Source organism: Dicentrarchus labrax, unplaced genomic scaffold, assembly GCF_905237075.1.
Source record: "Dicentrarchus labrax unplaced genomic scaffold, dlabrax2021, whole genome shotgun sequence".
Taxonomy (NCBI): Eukaryota; Metazoa; Chordata; class Actinopteri; family Moronidae; genus Dicentrarchus; species Dicentrarchus labrax.
This window is the reverse complement of record NW_026136709.1, coordinates 759,179-779,326: the sequence shown is the minus strand read 5'-3', so window position 1 is coordinate 779,326 and position 20,148 is coordinate 759,179. Positions and strand designations below refer to the sequence as shown.

General features: G+C 38.3%; 1 long non-coding RNA gene across 1 annotated transcript; it reads left to right on the top strand.

Annotated features, from left to right (window-relative positions):
* Nucleotides 1–6,148, top strand: LOC127369192 (uncharacterized). Its single transcript, XR_007886027.1, has 2 exons — nt 1–98; nt 5,919–6,148. It is a non-coding gene; the product is annotated as an uncharacterized LOC127369192 (long non-coding RNA).
* Nucleotides 6,149–20,148: the final 14,000 nt, after the last annotated feature.

The window sequence follows — 20,148 nt, the reverse complement described above, 5'->3', positions numbered from 1 at the left end:
GAACTCCATGACTAACTTTAGTATTTATGGAGGATTCATCGTTAACATGTACAAACTGAGTACGATCTGATAAGTATGACTTAAACCAGGTTAGGGCAGTTCCTTTAATGCCAATTGATGCTCAAGTCTCTGTAAAAGAATATCATGGTCAATGGTGTCAAATGCGGCACTAAGATCTAATAATACAAGTACAGAGACAAGTCCATTGTCAGAAGCAGTCAGAAGGTCATTATTAACTTTAACCAGAGCTGTCTCTGTGCTATGATGAACTCTAAATCCTGACTGAAAATCCTCAAATAAACTATTGTTATGTAGAAAGTCACACAACTCTTGGCGACTACTTTCTCCAGAATCTTAGAGAGGAACGGGAGGTTAGAAATCGGTCTATAGTTGGCTAAAACCCCTGGGTCAAGAGTAGACTTTTAAGAAGGGGTTTAATTACAGCTACTTTAAAGGACTGTGGTACATATCCTGATAATAAAGAAAGATTAATCATATCCAGTAAAGAAGTGCCAATTAAGGGAACAACTTCTTTAAGCAGCCTAGTTGGGATCGGGTCTAATAGACAGGTTGATGGCTTCGATGAAGAAATGATTGAAGTTAACTGATGAAGATCGATAGCATAAAAACAGTCTAAATATACATCTAAGTTTACATTGACAGAAGTCCCTGAACTTGGAGAGCCACTGATAACTGTTGATGGCAGTTGGTGATTAATTTTTCTCTAATAGTAATAATTTTATTATAGAAGAAGCTCATGAAGTCATTGCTACTTAAGTTTATGGGGATATGTGGCTCGATAGAGCTGTGACTCTCTGTCAGCCTGGCTACAGCTGCTACTGGCTGCAGCAATGTCTCTTTCCAGAAACCATGACCCCGTAACTAATAATAATAATAATAATAATAATAATAATAATAATAATAATAAAACCTGTTTTTGGAAGGGGCTTTTTCATCTTTAATTGGCAGAGATAACTGAAGGTGGACAGGATATCTGGTCAGAGAGAGAGGATGACATGCAGGAAAGGGCCACAGGTTGGAATCTAACCCAGGCTGCTGCAGTAAGGACTCAGCCTTGGTACATGGGGCTCCAGCTCTACCAGGTGAGCTACCAGGGCTATTAATCATTCAGATTTTTATGTCCTTGCCTCCACTACCACCTTTAAAGACCTTAATTCTAGTACCGCTGTGAAATTTGTGTCAAATTATTCAAAGGTATTTTAATTGGTTTTATTCAGGTTGTTTTTATGCCAAAAAAGGATGTGTGTGTATGTATATATATATATATATATATATATATATATATATATATATACAGAAAATGTGATAAGTTAAAACAGTCCCAACACTTGAATGTGTCTTAAACAGTCTTAAATACAACAATATCTCAGTAATCTTGCACAAAATAAATCTGACCTTGTCGAACGATATTACAGTTAAAATGTTCTAACTGGTCATGAGGGGAAAACGGCTGCTGATCCCAAACAGGTCTGATAATGTGTTGATGACAAACTGCATATCACTGATATCTGAGCAGCTTTAAAGTCATTCTATGTCACTGAATGTCATGTTTAAAATTGTCCCTCAGAGGAGGCTGAAGAGAAACCTTTGGAATGAAGCTGTTTGCAACTCTGAGGATTTTCTGGAAATGAACAAAAGCTCACTGAGTGACAGGTGAGGCAAAACAAACACTGCAGCGGGATGCAAGCTATTCACACGCTTGAAGAGTTACTGAGATGGAAAGATGATCTAAAGGAAGCTGTTCATTATGGTGGAATCAAAAGACTGAACAGAAGATCGTTTTGACACATGCTGCATTCCAGACATGTCGAAAAGTCAGACGTTCAAACTTTCCATGAGGAAAACTCCAGTGGAATGGCCAAGCAGACAAACAGAATTTTCCAAGATGCTGTTATTGTATCAACATGCTGTCAACGTGGTGGCTCACAATGGAAATACTGTTTAAAATTACCAACATATTGAAAACCCTTGAAATACACTTGAGTTATATATAATCTACCGCAAATGCAAATTAATTGTCATAACAAGTGCATATGTTTTTTTCGTTACCATTTTTCGTTATTATAAGTATTATTATTGCTACGGTTACTGTTGTTGCTGTTGTCACTGCTCATTGTCCCCCATCGTTGCTTTTGTCATGTTCATCATCATCAGTCACTACTATTAGTGTAGTTGTTGCTACTGTTGTTGCTGTGCACCTGTCTGTCTGTCTCTCTCTGTCTCTCTCTCTCTCTCTCTCTCTCTCTCTCTCTCTCTCTCACCCCAACTGGTCGAGACAGACGACCACCCACCTAGAGCCGAAGGGCCTGTCCTAGGTTTCTGCCTCTTAAAAGGCAGTTTTTCCTTGCCCCCGTCGCCAAGTGCTTGCTCATGGTGGTACTGTTGGGTCTCTGTAAATAATGTTATAAAGAGTTCGGTCTAGACCTGCTCTATTTGAAAAGTGTCCTGAGATAACTTCTGTTATGAATTGGCGCTATACAAATACAACTGAATTGAATTGAATTGAATTGAATTGAATTGAATTGAATAGTGGTACAGTGCAGCACCTTTTACAGATGTCTACAAACTTGCACAATAATCTCTTCCCTAGAGTGAAAGACAATGCATGCCAGATTAAAGTGGTTGTCTGCTGCAGATGCAACGCTAGGAGACACAGGCATAGGAGGGACATTAATGATCTCAATCAGAAGTGTCTAAAGGTCCAGTGTTTTATATTTCGGAGGATCTGTTGTCAAAAATTGAATATGATATTCATATATAGATGTGTTCTATTAGTGTACAATTACCTCAAAATAAGACCCAAGCTCCCAAGAAGAGCACCAGACTTTGAAGCCAATTTGACATAGTGGCCAACTGTGGATTACAGCAATGGCGTCCATCATGTGATGCACACTGGCCCAAAAATACTTTTTAACATTGTGAAAGAAGTGGCTGTGTAATGCTGGATGCATTTACAACTCCCAGCAAATGACTCGTTCTGTCAGAATCAGAATTTGATTAATTCCGATGATATTTTTTTAAAGTCTAGAAGTCTGAAGCTGCCCAATACAGCAAGAAGAGTTTCCCGTGTAGAAGTCAGATTCAGGGGATCATCCAGTCCACCAGTTTGTTGGAGAATAAATAATGAATGGGTCCCTCCATCAAGCAATCAAGTCCTTGTCAAATAAAGCAGAAAAAGTAGCAATTGGCCTTGGATGAAAAGGAAAGACAGCAACTGGGTTGTAAGATAAGATAGGAGGGTGTGGAACTGAGGGGTGTGGGACTCCAGGTATCACCATTGAGCCCTCTGAGCACGTTGTGTGCTTTTCAATGAAACATCAAAGAAGTACTATGCCCACCTGATGATCCTGATGACAAACCTACCCTCCAACTTGTTTAAGCTGACTCTTAAAATCCACATGAAACGGAAAGCATTGCTATTTGCAGGCTATTTTGCTTGCATAATATATACACCAATCAGCCAGAGTCAGAATCTGATGGCAGATCGAACAAACAAGCCTCCAAACTGCTTTGAGGCTCGGGGCTTGGTCAGTCTGTAGCTGAAAGTGCTCCTGAGCTGCCTGAGCTCAGTGTAGAGAGGATGAGAGGGGTTGTCCATGCTGGCTTTCAGCTTCCCTCTCATCCTCTTTTCAGTCACAGCCTCCATACTGTCCAGTTCCATCCCCACCACCGAGCTGGCCTTCCTCACTAGCTTGCTCAGTGGCGATGCCTACCCCCAACAGACCACAGCAAAGAAGAGGACACTGGCCACTACAGACTGGTAGAACAATAGCGCATGTCCCCTCGTCAATCCCTGTGACTCTGCTGGACTGGGACTCTAAATATGATCCAGTCTCAACAAAATCACTGATAAAGTTGTGTTTTGTACAGTAATCAGTGTGGTCTGAAACATACTGTTATTAACTAATAATAAACTAATACAACTTGCTCTGTGTGGCTAAAAGTTGAAGATTGATTGATTGATGGGTGGATGTCATGATATTATTGGTTGAAACTGGTTGGTTCAAGCTACTGTAATCACACTCATTTTGTTTTACAGGAAAGAAAAATTATTAAAATGAATGAGAACAATATAACTGGCGATGTAATCTTAAAGGGGACATTTTTAATTTAATCTGGACTTGAGTGTTTTTCTTGTGTTTCTTTCGTATTGTTAATCATGTTTGCTGTCAAAATAAATAATGAAGATTTCAGTGATAGTGTAGTGAGCAGTGGCACCTTGCGACTTTAGTCGTCTCTCATTGTGATGAGCGGATCAAACAAGCCTGTGTCTGTTCTTTGGCTTCAGTCAGGCACCCAATGATTTCAGAAAGTTGAAGACAAAGAGAGAGCAGCCAATGGGCTTCATGAGAATGTAATGGCATTCATTCAACAACCCCCCCCCAACCCGTCTGCTGCTCAGGAATAATCACTGCTTTGTGCAGCACTGGAGAATCCAGGGTGAAAATGCAAGACTCAATTATAAAGAGAAAGTCCAAAAAAGCATGGTAGCCGCCAGCCACAGAGGGCCCATAGAGAGAAGGCATAAAAACACAACCCGTCCTGCAGGCCTGACTTGTTGCAAGCAGAAACCAACCCAGTGGTACCCTCCCATTCCACACAGGCTGAAAGGGGACAGAAACATGTCAGAAAGTTTTTGTGGCAAATACTTTAGATAAATAGTGCCCAGTGGACTACAGCATACAGCACCGCTCTGCTGCTATATCTGTGGTGTCAAACCTTAACAGTTAATAACACACACTGGCTTCTCACCAAAATTAATGGGATGTGTGTTTGAGGTTTGGAGATTTTTGCTGACTGTTCAGCACTGCAGAGTAAGAGACACTCTAATCAGTGCCCATATTCCAACTTTTCCCATGTTACCATTCCGTTTGAACTCGTCCACTCATTTTGACTTTGCTAAGTTGGACCTTGATGATTGTAGAATCCAGTGGCACATGATGAATGCTGCCTGTCCTGTAAGTACAAGAGCAGTGCAGTCTGTGGAAACACTCTCAGCCTGGAAGGCCTGGACTTTATTAGCATGGGAGTTTCAGCGGTCCCTCCCCCCTCAGGCTGTAATTCAGTCTTCTGCAGACACATGGGTGAATGAGACCATGAGAGGGCAGAGGCAGATGTATGATTTGAACTGACAGGCTGCTGATCATCCTGAGCTACAGGCCTGTGCTACATGTACGGCTGGGGCCCGGAGTCATGGGAGAGCAGTTCAACCTGACAGAAGTGCCACAAGGTTACAGGTGCCTTGCACATGCCTTAAAAAAAGAGCTAGAAAGGATAGAGAAACAGAGAGAGCATTACAGCCTTACAGAGCCACAAGTGTGGCTGGAGACTCTTCTGTAATCTAGTAGAACCCCCACATTGGTGGATGGCCGTCTACCTCAACCAGTTGGGGTGAGAGAGAGAAAGAGGGAGAGAGAGAGAGAGAGAGAGAGAGAGAGAGAGAGAGAGAGAGACAGACAGACAGACAGAGAGAGAGAGACAGACAGACAGAGAGAGAGAGACAGAGAGACGAGGACAAGGACAAGGCTGAATCTCCTGGAGAACGAACATCCAAATCCAAACATCTGGAATGTGGCCAGCAACAACTACACTAATAGTAGTGACTAATGGTGATGATGATGGTGAATATGAAGACAATGATGACGACAAGAACAAGAGCGAGAGCAAAGCACAAGAACTTCTGGGAAAGTGAAGTTAGTAACATGCATTAATGGGACATGAATGATTGCAGAAAGAGAGAGAGAGGAAGAGAGGAGCTCAGTGCATCATGGGAAATCCCCCGATAGTCTAGGCCTATAGCAGCTAAGGGATGGTTCAGGGAGGAGCTTAGTAACTGAAGGCTCTGGCTCCTGTTCTACTTTTAGAGACTATAGGAACCACAAGTAGCCCTTCCTTAGGTTCCTTTAATGCCAATTTGATGCTCAAGTCTCTGTAAAAGAATATCATGGTCAATGGTGTCAAATGCAGCACTAAGATCTAATAATACAAGTACAGAGACAAGTCCATTGTCAGAAGCAATCAGAAGGTCATTATTAACTTTAACCAGAGCTGTCTCTGTGCTGTGATGAACTCTAAATCCTGACTGAAAATCCTCAAATAAACTATTGTTATGTAGAAAGTCACACAACTGTTTGGCGACTACTTTCTCCAGAATCTTAGAGAGGAAGGGGAGGTTAGAAATCGGTCTATAGTTGGCTAAAACCCCTGGGTCAAGAGTGGGCTTTTTAAGAAGGGGTTTAATTACAGCTACTTTAAAGGACTGTGGTACATATCCTGATAATAAAGAAAGATTAATCATATCCAGTAAAGAAGTGCCAATTAAGGGAACAACTTCTTTAAGCAGCCTAGTTGGGATCGGGTCTAACACAGAAAAACTGTCTACATATATATCTGAGTTTACATTTGTTAAAATTCCTGAACTTAGAGAGACAGCGATACCTGTTAAGGGCATTTGGTTAAAATGCCCATCTTTACAGCAGAAATAATGTGTTTAATAATGTTTACAGCCTGGTACAAAAAACACACCTTCGACACCTGCTGTCGACTCCATCGACAGCAGTACAAAGTTACACTACAGATATGGAGATATTATTATGGCCATAATGTGTAACATTTCTCCATTACATCTATAAACACTAGAGTTATATGTTCTATATGTAGTTGAGTTGTGTACTGTTATCCCAAATGTTTCCAACAATGTTTAAACTCTGTAATTTTCAGATAACCGGTCGCCTGTCAATACTTGTGCCTGTGTCAGTGTTGTGGTTGTCTGACAGAAGCTGTCATACATTGACTTTTTATCCAGTTTGAAGACACATTTTTACCCTCCACTGTCTATCTTGGTAGTTTTTAACTCTATATTAAAACAGTTTTTTGATCACCAGACATCTGGATCTTAAGTTATCAGAGAAGCAAGCTGAGCTAATGTTAGCAGCAGCTCGGCTCGCAGCCCCTGACTTGCTTTTTGGATTAGTTGCATTGGTTAAACTGGGTTGTGTCACTGTGTGTATGAAAAAGTCAGAAGACCTCTCGAGTTTCCCAGTGTTAGAAAGCCTTGAATGTAGTAGCTATAACAGTTAACTGTCCGCCCCCCCTCTTCTTCCAGATCTTTCCACAGAGAGCACTCTGACCCCTCCAGCTCTGCTCAGCAGATGAGCCAGAGTCAGTCTCCACCTCACCGCTCTGATGGAGCTTACAGTCTGTTGTGTAATCATTGGCTCAGAGAACAACAGGCCTCAAACACACACACAATTATATTACTATGCTTGTGAGAGACAGAAATGTGAGTCCTCTTATTCTAAACTAAAGGAAAATGTAATTTCTTTAAAACAAGCTACAGTGAGGACAGAAGGTCAGAGTCCCCGTGCAGTCCTAAAGGAAGCTGAAACTGAGAGATTGGATTGCATAACATAATGTTACAACCTGTACAAGGTCCAGTGTGTAACATTTAGGAGGATCTATTGTCAGAAATGGAATATAATATTCATAGGTTATTTTCATTAGTGTAAAATCACCCAGAAGGGACAAACCAAACACTGGCTATAGATAGGGCTCTTCACGTTTTTCATGTGTTGTGTGGTCACTGTAGTTGTCCCTCACGCTTAGAAGGGGATGGTGAAACGACTGAGTTGCAATCTGCAGTTACACCACTAGATGCCACACAAATACTATGCACTGGACCTTCAAAAAATAAGAGAGAGAGAGAGAGAGAGAGAGAGAGAGAGAGAGAGAGAGAGAGAGAGAGAGAGAGAGAGAGAGAGAGACGAGAACAAGGCTGAATCTCCTGGAGAACAAACATCCAAATCCAAACATCTGGAATGTGGCCAGTGGTCCAGCACAGAGAATTCTGGGTGAATAGAGAGAACAAGGAGGAGAAAAGAGGGAAAGAAAGAGACAGGCATACAGCTGGGTTGGGACAACAAACAAAAAGAGGGTTAGGGAGATGTTAGGGAGCGGTTTTAAGAAGGTTTACAGTATTCTTGTTGGCAGGACAAACATGTCTTAAAGGACCAGTGTGTAGGATTTCTTTGAATCTAGAGGTGCAGTTACAGATTGCAACTCCAGTGGCTATGAAACAGGCCAAAAAACGCAGAGCCAGAGCCAGAGTTTGATTTTGTTTTTTTCTAGGCTACTGTAGAAACATGGCAGATCAACATGGCAGCCTCCACGGCATCTATAGATAAAAACAGCTCATTCTAAAATCACAAAAACATAATGATTTTATATTCAGGTGATTATACACTATTGAAAAAAGTTGTTTGTGCATTTGTAATGCATCTCATGGAGCCAGTAATTGAGTAAGGATAGGGTTGAACAATGCTGAAATTTTCCACAGTTCAAAGAAATCCACTGACGTTAATACAATTTGCTGCCATAAATTCCATTGATTCCTAAAGCACCGCTCTGGTTCTTAGAAGACTCTTTGGCCACAGAGCATTGACCCTGACTGATCTGTTCTTGTGTAGTCTCATGATAGAATAATCAGTCACACGTGTCTCATCTTACATGAGTGAAATCAAATCATTATTTAGGTAAAAGCTTGTTGTATTTTGATGAAGGGGAACAATGAGCAGGATAGCACAGGCTGATTGCACTCAGCTTCAGTTTGAAATAGAAAACTGCTGACAGCCATCAAAATTCCAGGATGCATATGTTACTGTTTTTATCAGCGAGCACAAAACAGAAGACTTAAATGAACATTATGTATCTTGTTTCCCTCCGGGTCTACACCTGTACCCCCAACAAAACTGGGCTCACTTGGCAGTGTTTGAAGGATTGCATGTCTAAAGAAGCAGCCACCACAGCTTAAGTCAAACATAAATGAATTGCTGAAAGGAGCATACCAGTTTGTTTTCTGATCTTTAAGGTCCAGTGTGTAACATTTAGGAGGATCTATTGTCTGGTAACATTCCTCTGATTTAGTGAAGAACAAAAAGATGAACTACAATAAAGACCCCTGCATGAATCTTCACAATAGATGTATGATTATTTTAAACATTGTTAACACATTAAAAGCTCCAGTGTGTAACATTTAGGAGGATATATTGTCTGACCACCATGTTTCTACAATAGACCATAACGGACCAACCAAACACTGGCTGTAGACAGAGCTTTGTGCGACTTTTGTGGGCATCTCCTACACATTTGGAAGACTGAACTGTATTCAAATGGTGGCAACCCCCAACTTCACCATTATATGCCTACACACTGGTCATTTAACCTCGATTACAATTACAGTAATTTTTAGCTGAATATTATTGAAGAAACGTTGTACAGTATTTTTTATGATTTACATTGATTTGAAAAGTCTGCATTGCGTTACCTCATATATGATCTTTACTAAAATAAATGCAGCTGCAACTGTCACAATTATACAACAAGTTTCAAGAGTGTGCTTATATATCTCCATATTAAATAGAAATTTCTTGAGTTTTAGGGACAGTTTTAGGACTGGAGTTTATTGGCATAGGAGGTAGAGTTGACCGTCTACTAATCAGAAGGTTGGCTGGTCGAGGCCTGGCTCTTCCCTCTGCTCATCGAAGAGCGAGATACTGAACTGAATTGGCTTCCGATGCTGTGTCATTGATGTGTAAATTATTATTATGATTATTATTATAACAAATTGTTACTGACCTCTATTCAAAAAGTAGTTTTAAAATATAGTGTCATATATTCTGACACTGTAGCAGTATAGCATAATTGAACATACTAATAATTTTTTTATAAAAATATTAATATCTTATAAAGAACATGTTATCTTCAGTTAGGACAATATTAAAGCTTCTGCTTAATTAACCAATTAATTTGGTGAGTATATTTCTAAGACTGTGACACACAGGACACTGCCTTGGTTTATCCTAGCTGACCCTGGAGTTTGAATACAGCACTCAAACATTGTGCCCCCATATTTGAAAAGAATGCCCCTATGGTCGATGAAACATGATAAAATGCCCTCTAGGGTGCCCTTCCAGTGGACAAAATGTGATGATCTGCCCTTCCAGTGGACCAGCCTGAGTCCACCACTGAGCCTACACACGGCAAATGCATGGAGCATCATGTGGCTGACTAAGCTAACAGAAAATGAATGTAGTTATGTATATATGTTAACTAACTGTATTCCATACTTTAAATACTTCAACAGTGAAACCTGACTGATAGAGGGAGGTGTTCTATATAAAGCCATAAAAAGCCCTGAGCAGCAACATGAATGGAGCTGTCTGATGTGTTGTAATCAATGTAATTGTGATGTTAACATGTAAATGTGTATTTTATGTCTTGTAGACAGTGAAGGTAGCATTGTTAAGTTATGGGACAGCACAACTCGTTGTGAATGATGGATGTAACTAGTATAGACAGAAGGAAGTGAAGCCAGTGGTCAGAGAGATGAAAGGCAGGTTCAGTGCTGTGTGTGTGATCATACTGACCTCCTGTGGATTTTCAGCAGAACTGCTATTTGACTCTGAGATTACAAAATGGAAGATGTCTGTCCCATGGCTTTTTTTGTAAACCAACTCTAATGTCATATCATTACTGTCTCATATGTATTTTTCTGTACATAATTACTTGTAATGTGTACATGTAATTACTATAGTAATAATAATTTCAAAAGAGTGAAGGTCACTTTAAAAGTTGTAAATATAAATCATATTATATACAATAAAAAGTAGTGTTATATACACCAGTAGAGGGTTCCATGTGTGAAAGGCTGTGTGCTGTTGAATTGAACTGAAGCAGAATTGCGTAGGGATATGTTTGGTTTTTTTTAGCCAATATGATAACGGATTATTACCTGCTTCTCATGGCTGATCAATAAGATAACCAATAATTTCACATTATTGCATTTTAAAAAGAGGTTCATAACCTGTAGTTTTTGCACACCTGAGGGTAAAAAAGGCTGAGAAGATGATTTAATCTTCCATAGCTCTGTTCTTATCAAATCTAACTGACATCACTATTGTTAACACCACAACAATAAACAACAGTTCTGACTTTTCAAACATTCATTTATTTTTTCTAGTATACTTTGGCTTTCATAAAACATAAAGCCTATCAATCGTTTTGCATAAGAATTCAACGTAAATTATTATTAATATAAACCGATAAGGAATCGACTGTATTTTAGTTATCGTGATAATTTAAAATTAATAAATGTTTCCAAGTATTGGCTGATAATTTATCAGCCCCAATAATAATTGTGAATCCCTAGAACTGTGGAGTGTGAGTCTTTGAGACACGTGTTTCAGAGCTCATATCACACTACATGTCCTTGTTAGGTAACGAAAACTAAATTATTCATAAAAATAAACATACGTTAGAGAGTTTAGTCACAGCAATGCAGGAATGTTCTACAGTAATTTAAAACAGATAAAGGGTTTAGAGAAATATGAAAAATATGTCATTCACAGACACTTTTCTTCTGATTACTTTCAATGGGAATTTTATTCTGTCACTGACTTAAGATTTTTTCCGTGAGCTCATTACTTGATCTCTAATGAGCCACATCCTGTTTGAATGCTGTACGTGTCCTCTTAGGCCCTTTTCCCAACCTTACTGTTTGAAATGTGACCACGACTCATGAACATCTTCCTCTAAACATAACCAATGAAATTCTGACTTGGTGCAAGATTGGAATGAGTTTGTGTTTACACACTTAAACAAATAATACTGACAGACTGAAAGAGAATGGCTGGTACATGAGAGGAGGTATATATTTTAAAAGTTTTCTTAACCCCTTAAAATCAAGAAGGCCTTGCAACCCCCCATGAAGCCTTGACAATCCCTAGTGGGGGTCACAACCCCCAGGTTGGTGGAATCCATCTAAATATGGACGATGATGAAGAGGATGAAAATAACGAATATGTGATCATCAGTTGCATCATACACCGATTCATGTTCATAGACAACTTCAGATGTTTCTTCATCCAGTTGGAGGTCGATGTCAAACAACAGACTATGATGCATTGTCATCAGCTACAACATTAAATAGAACAGAATAGAACAATATTAACATCCTGAAAGGGAACATTCTGCATGAGTACTTTTGATTATACTGTTGTTATAGTTACTATTATTGTTGCTGTGCATCTCTGTCTCTCTCTTTCTACCTCTACTGAGGTTAAATACATTACAAAATCCTCTTTGGATGGATGGATAGAAAATCACAAATCATAGGACACATTCAGTGAGGATACAATACTGGCCCAGTCATACACCAGCTTACAGTGAAGTTTGGACAGCTGACAGGAGAATGACGAAGAAGAAATAATATTTACATTTCTATTCAGTGGTAAACTAAACCAAACCACGCCAACAGAGCAGAGCACATAAAACATGGAACTCCACATAAACAAAAGGAAGTTCAAAGACACTAAATTCTGAGATTTTTCTTCTTAAATAACATCCCCTATAAATTCCCCCTCCTCTAGTTTTCTATTTTTAGACTGAGACAATCAAACAGTTTCCCACTGCTTCCAGTCTTAGGGTAGATGGACTAGATAGACTAAACATGTCTTGGACATGGCACAGAGGTAAAGATAATGCTGATCTATATGTCGCATTGTTTATTTTAAAGCAATATAATTTGACCTCCTATAACAGCTTCTTCTTTTGGAAAAGTTCCTTATAATCTCATATCATACTGTTTGAGAAGCAGCGAGAATGGTACAGTTTATTAGTGCTTTTACCAGGGGCAGAGTCAGTCCTTGTAAACATTGTGGCCTTAGCACAAAACTTAGGGTGTCCAGGGGCAGGACATTTTTTTCTTATATGCACTATTTTTCACACAAGTTGAGATAATATACATGATTTCCATGTTTCCTGGACAGTAACCTGAAATAAGATAAGTTGATTGTTGAGTCTCATACCCAGGTCAAATACTGACACTTTGGGACTTGTGAATGACAACAACAATCAACTTTCTTCAAGCCACCAAACCAAAGCTATCTTTCTTGGCTCTGATTGGTTGTTTTTCATTCAGGCCCGGTAGATTCTTGCAAATGCCATTAGGAGCACTAGGAGGAGCATGAGGAACCAGATTGTTTCACAGATTATCTGTCTCATGTACTGCCAGGATATTGTGGAAAAAAGTAATTTTTATCAAAGTTACCTACTGCAGCTTTAAAATGACCAAATACCCTGGAAATTAACTATATTGTCCTGGAAATCTTTTTTTTGAGATTACGTAAACCTAGGTGTGTATTTTGTTTGACTGTTGGAAGGATAAGCTGGGTGATATGAAATTTCAAGGCAGGTTTTTAAGACATGAAGCAGCCGAAACATTTTTCCTTTTTCATTTCAGTTCCCATGTCAGTTAAGAGCAGTTCCCAAGCATGTCCCATAAACGCGACCACCATTGTGAGCAAGTGCTGTCCTGTATTGTCAAGAAAAACTCTTTATATTTATAATATTTCTTAAAAAGAGTGGGAACCCTGAATAGAATAACTAAAGCTCTGTACATCATTTTGGAACAACATAATAGTTGCTGTCTTCATCATGCTGAAACAAGAATGCAACAAATGTTGAGGATGACTCATTTCCACTCCTGCCACCTAAAAGAGACAAAGATTGTCTGATGTTATTATTTTGACGTTACACATAGGTAGTCAAAAAACAGCATTACTAAACTTGAAACCTATTTTCTTAATATGCTGGAGTAGAGTTCACAGAATTTTTACCTTACAGATCTGCTACATGTGAATCCAATCATAATACTGTAATAGATGGTGATATTTCCCCAGTTATAGAACTTTTGCTCAGTTCCAGTCAGAGAAACAGAGGGGAGATGACACAAAGTTGAAGTTATTTTAAATCCTGAAAGATTCTTTATTATCTTTTAATAATGCTTTTATTATCTGACAGCAGAGGTAAATTGTATTTTATAGGATTTGAATGCAGCAATGCTATGTTTCTGAAAGGAGGCGCCATCCCTCCTGAATCTGCCTCCTGCCCCTGACATCACTCTCTGTATATCCATTCATATGACCATGAAAGGAGGTGGCAGTGCAGTGATGGAGGGAGGAGCCTTCCCACACTGAGGGGCCCAGCGCACAGCTAAGGCTTCTAACACTGCAACGCATGCTGTTGACTCAGCACAAAGCAAAGTCCTACAACTCACAAAGCATAACTAAAGAGGCCCTTACTGCTGGACATTCTCACAGTATTTGAGAGGGCCATGTAGTAGGTCATGGCCAATGTCAGAGTCAGAATAACACAAAAACAATAAACACATTGTAAAAATTACTTTACAGACAGTGCTGAGTTCCAGTAAGCGAGGCTAATTTATTTATATTCATATGCAAAGTGCTTTACATGAGCAAAAGCACAAAATACATATGAAAAAAAACTCCAATAAAAGCAAGCAAGCAAGCGAAAGCAAACAGAATAGAAACAGAAAACTAAAATAAATCTGAAATTGAAAATGAATTAAAACCAATGGAAACAAGTTCACCACATTCTGACCCTAAGATTGCACTGGGTCAGGGGATCTGATAAGACTAAAACCTTCACTGATTCATGGACAAGAAATAGAACTTTGAAGCTGATTCTGTGAGAAACTGATTGCTTCAAATCTTTCTTTATTTTCATCCCCCACATCCAGTGCATTCTGGGAAGTCTGTCCAAAGCTCTGATTAAAGCAGCTTTACCCCGGTTCCCAGCTCTCCTGTCAGCTGCTGCCAGCTGGATGATCCAGGTCTTTAGTTTTTGTATTGCTTGGTGCCAGTCACCACATTTATAAAGAGTGCAGCAGTGTTGTCAGCAACACTGACAACAGTGAATGTGGAGCTGCTTTATGTTTCCCTCCACCTGATGAAAACAGTATCTGCTGTTCACACCATGGTGAAGTATATGTATCATGTGAACCATATTTTAAAATGTGTGATCATATGGTGAGTATTCTTAAAAACAAGACCATGTGTGGGAAATCATTTACTATTCACATGCAAATGTACCATATTAGCATAAAAGCAGCATTGCATGTATGCCCTATATAACAGTATGTATTGTACAGACTAATATACAGTCAGTGGTCACTGCCATCTAAAGAATATTGATTGTTACAGTGAGAATAAAATTGCCAATAGTTTGGTGACATATGTGTTGGGACTGCTATGATTGGGGAAACTACAATGATTGGTCAAATTTGAAGAAAAGTTGGGATTAGATGCAGAATTCACAGGGACTGGTTGCATTAATTGTATGAGTTTAACATTAAGTGGAGATTAGGATGCATGCAATAGTGAAGGGAAGAGGGAAAGGCTGGATCAGAAAAAAAATCCTAGAGGAGGAATCCCTTATTGTATATTGTGCATTTTTTCATTAAAGTATATATCTTCTTCTTATTATTATTGATTATTTTGTTTTATGTGGAGTTTTGTATTTTGAATTGAGAGTTTAACAACGTCTAAGTCGAGTCCAAGACCAGGCATGGTTTAAATCTATAAGTACATCAAAAAAAGGTGAAGAATTCTCTCCCATGACATGAAATGTTACAATCTCAACAATTAGTCAGTTCAATCTACAGCACTACTGTAGTGAGCAAAGTGTACCTTTAAAGTAATGTGCTCTACTTGCAGTGATCTTCCAACACATCAGTGACTTATTGAAATGGTAGCGTCTTGTCATTTTTCACAGGCTGGGGAAGGTAAATACTGCATGCTGAGCAAATATCAACTGGTTTTACCAGCTCTGTGTTCTAAAGGACAGGTTATAGCTTCTCCAGGTTGTCATGCCAAGGCAGGAGTGGGACTCACTTACAGCCTGAAAGTTTCACTCCACAGACCAGCCCACTTTACTTCACAATGTAGAAAACTGGTCTACTAGTTGCTGCTGGAGAGACTACAATAGACAGCAACAAGGACTTACTCATATTGAATACATCAGTGGTTCCCCCAATGGGCCTTATGGGGTGTCACAAGGCCTTCTTGATTTTAAGGCATGTAAGAAAAATTATGTGTGTGTATGTCTCAGCAATTGGTTCCCTTCTGTGAAGAAGAAAGAAAGAGGGAGAAGAAAACACTGAATTTGTCAAGAAAAAGAAGCTCATTAAGTCTGTGTGATTGTTAGAAATGATTTTAAAAAATACACAATACAGAAAGAGATATGTATAAAACAATCCATAAACAGGAACATTATATTTTGTTGCCTGACATTGTTCGCATACCTGTCTCATCATCAGCACACTTTAAAAAAAAACGTTGAGAAAACTAATTTTTAATTAAGTTTTAAATCAAATTTGAACTTTTCAGTCTTGAAATAGATTTAAAAAGCTTTTTTTAATCTTTTGTTGTTGTTGTTTTTTTAAATAATTTACTTTCCTTATACTACCTTACATTTTCTTTTTTGCAGTTATTATAAAACTATTGAGCTGTGAACTAGATTTTCCATTATTTGGGTGCTGAAAATGAAATATTTGCAATTGAGAATATTAAATAATTAATATATATTATCAATTATTAAATTACAGATATAAAGAAGAGAAGTAAATTATCATTATTAGTTTATTTCAAAACTTAAGAGTTTGAATTAAAACTCAAAAATTAGTGAAGACAGTAACAATGTATCAACTTCTGATGTTTGTTCTGCAGCTTCACTCTCAGGCTAGTTTTAAACCAAAATGTTGGTGTGTGCACTATGCAAACACAGTATATCAAAAATACTGGATGTCATACTGATTTAGAAAAAATCTCCAGTATGCATCAGACCAGTCTACTGTGTCCCATAATGCAAAGTGCTGGAACAATCCCAACCAACAGTAAAGCCAAAGTTATTTTTTGCAAATTCCATCAATTTCAACACTAAATTCACATCTGACTGCATTTGAAGTGAGAAATCAACTGTGTAGATTTTGAATAATCGCAGGCGAATCCAAATTATGCTCCAACATTTTTGGAGTTAAGAAGCTCCACCAGCACTTAGTAGCTAGCTAGCCAGCTGGCCAGTGACACTCACAGGCCCCTCTTGCCCCTCCACAGTTACACAGACCACTGCAGCCAACACAGCAGATGACTTCAGCAACAATGGCAGAGGAAAGACAGGCCAACAACTTTTAATTTCATTTTTAATACTTGCACTGCACTCTGTCATTACATTTCTGAGCAGAGAACAAGCTTCAATACACGTTATATTTGCAGTGAAGTAATGCGACAAAATGCCTGTGAATCTGGTTCCTTCCAATCATCAGATAGGCATTACCCGTCTCTCAGGTAAATCTTCATCTTTAGGAAAATCAGATTTGGAATGATACAAAGTACCGGTGGTTTGCTATTAGCTGTGCTATTGTTTAGTTACTCTTTCCAAAACCAGAAACCAGCTGAGCCTGGTCTATCATACTGCAAAATAAATTGATCTTACAGTTTTATACTGCATAGTATGCAGTAGGAGGCTCCGTATACAGCCTTGACTTGGCATCCTGTTTTGTTTACTTCCTGTTAGGGCAGTGAGCCAAAAAAAAGAAACCTGACTGGACTTGGTCAATAGTGGTTCCAAGTCAAGAAACATAAAAGACAGTTCTAAAAGAGCAGAAGAACCATCTCAACATGAGACTGGATAGTGAGACTGGACTCAAAGTACAGTTCTGGTTCAGGGCCCTGACTGTTTTTTTTGTACTTTTTAGTGAAGCGTGGATTGAGATAAAAGCATGAGAATGGCGATGATCTAAATGTCTGGACCAGTTTTGCATCTGGTTCCCCTCCAAACCATCACATAACTATTTAAATGACCCCTGAACAACCCAGATAAGGTCTGGACTCTGTTCTGGTCCACAGAGCACAGCTCTCAACTGCTATTGTCTCACAGCTCATTTAGTAATCAAACATCTGGAATAACAGAGCCTGCTATGATAGCTATGTAAGATTACAGGAAAGACTGTGCAGCTCTCTCAGGGGAGGGGTCAGCTGCTGTGAGGCTCATAGTATCCTGCTGACATACTGCTGAGACTGTCTATTTCAGAAAGTTAAGTGACTCTAGTCTGTGGGTAAGAGGCATTGAACTCTAATAAACATTAACAAGGAGGGAGTTGTTGCCAGAGCCATGTTTGGGTGGCTAGATGAAATATTCCCACTGGCAGGAGTGGACCAAAAACATACTCCTCAATTAAAGGTGCCAGTATGTGAAATAAAACAAAAGCTAAAACAACCATGTTTCTGGGAAAGTATTTTTATTTTTTGTCCAAAAAGAAAAATAATCTTGTTAAGCATGTTTTGGATTAGAAAAGTAATCTGGTTTTAGTAAAATCTATCTAACTATCTAAGATATTACAGCAAATATTGAGCTAGATTGAACCAGGTAAGGTCTAACAATGGTTTGCAAAATATCCCAGCAGAGGAACAAGATTATTTTCCACTCTTATAACTTCTCAGTTTAAGAAAGTCGTCTTATCCCCCGGTTGTAAATAAAGCAACTGTTTTAATAAAATAAAATGTTAAAAATGGTGCCTTCATTTAAGACAAAGTAAACAGTAAACTTTTTTTTGCTAAGTATTCAATAAGGAAAAATTCAATAAGCACAAGTAATAATCACATGTTGCTTACATTTTTGACATCTTTTCTAGTTTTACAGTCTTTCACTAGCTTCCTGTCTTTGACCTTTCAGCTAGTTTTAAGAATTCTAGCAAAGTAAAACTGGAGTAGCCCATTGGCTGATTTTTTTGCTCAATACAAGAAAGGAGAATTTTGCAGTGTCACATGGCATTCAGTTGAGTGTGTTGTAAATGTTACGGAAATGTTTAAAACATCCCAAATGAGTTTGTTTACTATAGTGACTTTTTCAGTGATTTAGAGGTTTAGTCAAACATGTAACACTGAAAGAGTGAAGTGGATGTCTTAAAGGGACTTTCCAGTAGTTAGAGTAATGTGAGTGACTATACCGTGTTAATTCCATCTTTACCCAAAAGGGAGGTCAGGAGGAGTATAATCACTCATCTTTAAGACACAGTCTTGCAGTTCTTATCTTTTTACTGCTGTGTATCTGGAACCAGATATTGCAGTATTGGAGAGGACAGTGTTTTCAGTGTTTCACAGGGACTCTGAAGCCTCATAGGGAGTAGTGAATCATTGAACCTCTCAACTGAACTGAGATCCCTTTAGTCATCTGCAGTCCTTGCGGAGTTAGAGATAACAAACATAACTTTATTTAAACTTGAACAGCATTTTTGTTATCCCACATGATTACGCCCTAACCTTAAGCCTAAATGTATTATTTAATTTCAAAGCATGTCATCCTTAGGCTTATTTTTGCATTATTTGATTGTTGTTTGGGCCAGTGTTTTCTATAAGTGAGGCTCTTATGGGTAAATCTTTAGGTTAGGAACACTGCAGGCAAAATATCGTTTTTTAAGCTTGTGAGATTTTGGATTATCTCACATCCATTATGATAATGGACAGAAAATGCCTAAAACACAAATTCAGGTGTTTATTTATTTTTACTGTTTGCATCTGTACATTTCTCCTAGAGTAGATAATGCCTCATTTGCACAAAACCTAAAATATGACCAAGAAATTGTAATACATAAAAAGAGTTGTCTTATTGTAAGTAATCAACTGGGGTGATTTCATGATAACATCTATTAGTTTAACTTTTTACCTTGTTCACCTGTAGTGTCTTACCAACAGTACATATTTTAAAAGGCCGTTTTCTCACTCTCCTCTTCAGCAGCAGTTACATACACCAAACCTTCCAGTTTTATTCCTATCCATATTCTGAAGCTTTTTACCAAGGGCTTTGGTCATATACCATTTACAGCCTGATTTATATTACATTTTATTCCTAAAAACATTGTGAAAATGTATTTTTATTTAAAATAGAAAATGCCTTATTTGCATATGAAACATAACATTTCAGAAAACATAATATAAAAATATAAAAAAATATTGTCCTAATGTAAGTAATCAACTGGAGATGTTTCATGGTGATGTCTATTAGTAATTTATTTACGCGTGAATAAGATTTTAAATAAATTACTAATAGACATCACTATTAGTTATTTATTTTTACACAAGCCTGAAACATATTCATATTCCTTGTTCAAGCCACACTGTCAGCATTCATTTATTTCAAATAAATAGATTAGTTGGAATCATAGGAGAAGGCAAGCAAGGCTGAAAATGTGCTTCCTTCTTCATTACCAATATT